Genomic DNA, 3,054 nt, shown 5'->3' on the forward strand with positions numbered 1-3,054 from the left:
TTCTAGACCAAATTACCAAAGTGGAATTGGTACTAAAAGTAAGCGAACTTGACCGGGAGTCGATTAAAGATTCCTCCCGATACCGATTGTAAGACAAAGGAGTAGACAAGGAACAACCTAAAGGTTAGTAAGGCGATGCTAAGGCATTTCTTGGATTAACTTACGTACGTTTACATACTCTCGTAGAGATTACAATATAATCAGTGGCAGTGAAGATTAAGAGCAAAATCGCAGAAGAAGGGAAATGAAAGAGTTTGAATCAAAGACAACAGAGTGTCATGAAATAAATGCCAAAATATGACAGATGAAATTAAGGAAATCATAGAATGGTTAAACAAGATTACCAGAACTATGTAGAATTATACCTCAAGGAGGTAGTGAGATTTCATAGGAGCCCACATCTGTTATGTCAAACAGAGTACTTAATACGTGATTGACCTTTGGAGATCTGTCTGAAAAGAATTGAGAATACAAGTAAGTCTTAAACCAACATCTCGCTTGAATCGGCATCCGGAGCTAAGCGTGTTATTGAGACATTAATAATAAGTGCGAACCTGTGTCATTGTTTTCTGAGGCAGGGGAAAAGAACACTCGCCGCTTATTGAGGTCGGTGATAAAATAGCAACCAGAAGACACTGTATAAGGCTCTGTATGGCTAGAGGTGTACGTCATTAACTATCACGCCCCAATTCCGATGGGACGTGATGGGCACCCGACCCCACATCCGGAGCCGAGCGAACCCACAGACTCCTATTGCACCCAATTTTTTTTTTTCAAATTAACCGAATAATCATCAAATACATAATGAAGCTTTCAAATTTGACAAAATCAGTACTGTACACAATTTATTACATAACACAAATCGACGTATGCCTACCGACGGAGCGCCGACGGATCGACATACCATACCCACACGCGTCTCCGCAAAGTCTCTAACACGGATCCGAAAAACAAATCGGACGGAGACTCGACTCGGCGGTCTCAGGAAGATGGAGCTGCCACCCTCCTACTGGAACGTCTTCTATAATCACATCACCATCCGGGAGTACTGCTGCATGAAACGCCCCAGAAGAAAAGGGGTCGATGCGGAAAATGTCTTCGAGTACGTAAGGCATGCGTACAAATAAACAAAACTATAAATCGAAATTGGACGGAACTATCAAGTAAATACATATAACTCCGAGTACCCGGACACACGCTGCATACACAACTCATACATACATTTCATAAGCCAAAGTGTACGGAAAAAAACAAATGATCAACCAAAGTACCTAAAATGCTTATTTTGCCTTCACGGACCGCATGTCCGAAGAGGTGCAAGATACGAGCGCCGGTGATGTCACACGTCGGGCGGAGCACGGGACGTCACGAACATTCGGTGACGAGATCATATATCGAACGGAATATCAAACGTACGAAATGTTCGGATGATGTCGTATATCGAGCGGGAATACGGGACGTACGGGTACCCGGATGATATCATATAACGGACGAAATACGAGGTAACATACGAAATCGTACGGTATTGACATACCTCGGACGAGAAGTACGTAACGTACGGAAGGCTCGAAGATGACATATGTCGGACGAATACGAATGCATGTCAAAATCATAAATCTCATATGTGTATGACGTGTCCCGGCCTCTCTGACGAGGGGACTCGGTGAATAGATCATGTATAGCGAGAATCGAGATGTCATATATGCCAACCACGTGTCCCGCCCCGCTGTTAAGGGACTCGGTAGATAAAATCATGCATACCAATCATATGTACATAACGTGTCCCGCCCTCTCATCACAAGGGTCTCGGTGAATAATAATCATGCGCCATCCCGGCCACCGTCCCCCACAACATCTCATCATAATCATATACGGATAACGTGTCCGCCCGCAAGTACGAGGGACTCGGTGAATAATGCGAGAAAAGTGCGCACGAGAACATGTCCTGGCCCGGGACTCAGTGAATCGGAATCGTTGTGACGTACACACGAGATCATAACATGCCCTGGCCGGGACTCGCCGAAGATACATTGAGTCGCGCGCGGCAGTAGTGCGAAACATATGCATATGAAATCGACTCGATGAATACATACGCTTATTAACATACAAGATTAAAAGGAACAAGTCTCGGTTCTTCCGGGTTAGCATCGGAGAGTTATAAGCATTTACCATACGTAAACCTCTTGGACTTTCCAAGCGATCCGAGGTCGTGTATGGAGAACATTAAGACTTACGAGAGAGTATTCATATCAACTTAGTTATATCCAATGCTTATATATCACTCTTATGTTTGCATACTTATGTCGGATTTTCTATCTTCGAACATTTATGACGATCGCTTATATCGAATATTCATATCAAACTTACTCTTATCGGAGCGTCTATATCGAGTAGTCTAATCGAATACCCATATCAAGGGTTACCGGATACTTATAGCAAACTCAAATCATTAGTCCAAAATTTCCATTGTTTAACGAACGGAATTAAGGCAAATAATACTATACACTCGAGGTCTTGAGGGTGTGGTCAGAGTCAAGTCGGCTAACGGACCTAAAAACGTGGTCATTATGTCCTATTAGGTCATCCTTGAAGATTTCAAAACATTCCACTTTCGTTTCCAAAGGTTACGGACGCTTAACCATTTCTTGCACTAAAGTGTAAACTAATTAGTTCAATTATTGAATGAATAGTAACTAAATTCAATCTCGGATTTCTAGATTTAGAGTGGCCCCCGAGACTCGTAATCAAGCCTAGTACATCTAAGACATGCCAAAGAAGAAAAAGGGAAGCCTTACATACCTTTTCTGCCGCTTACGCTACTCCAACTCCCCGTCCGAAGTTCGCCGCTGCATGCGATTTGGTCATGTTTACGATTACCATTCATAAGCTTGAAGTTCCAATCTTGAATTTGTTCTCGTCTCCGCCGAAATTTCGGCAAAGACCTCCCCGTAAATGCACCATCCCGAGAATATGGCTCGGCCCAAATCAACATCAACGAGAATCAGGGAATTCAACCCAAACTATCAACAAGAATACCAACAACCGACCCAAGAC

This window comes from Lycium ferocissimum, chromosome 6 (genome assembly GCF_029784015.1).
Source record: "Lycium ferocissimum isolate CSIRO_LF1 chromosome 6, AGI_CSIRO_Lferr_CH_V1, whole genome shotgun sequence".
Classification (NCBI taxonomy): domain Eukaryota; kingdom Viridiplantae; phylum Streptophyta; class Magnoliopsida; order Solanales; family Solanaceae; genus Lycium; species Lycium ferocissimum.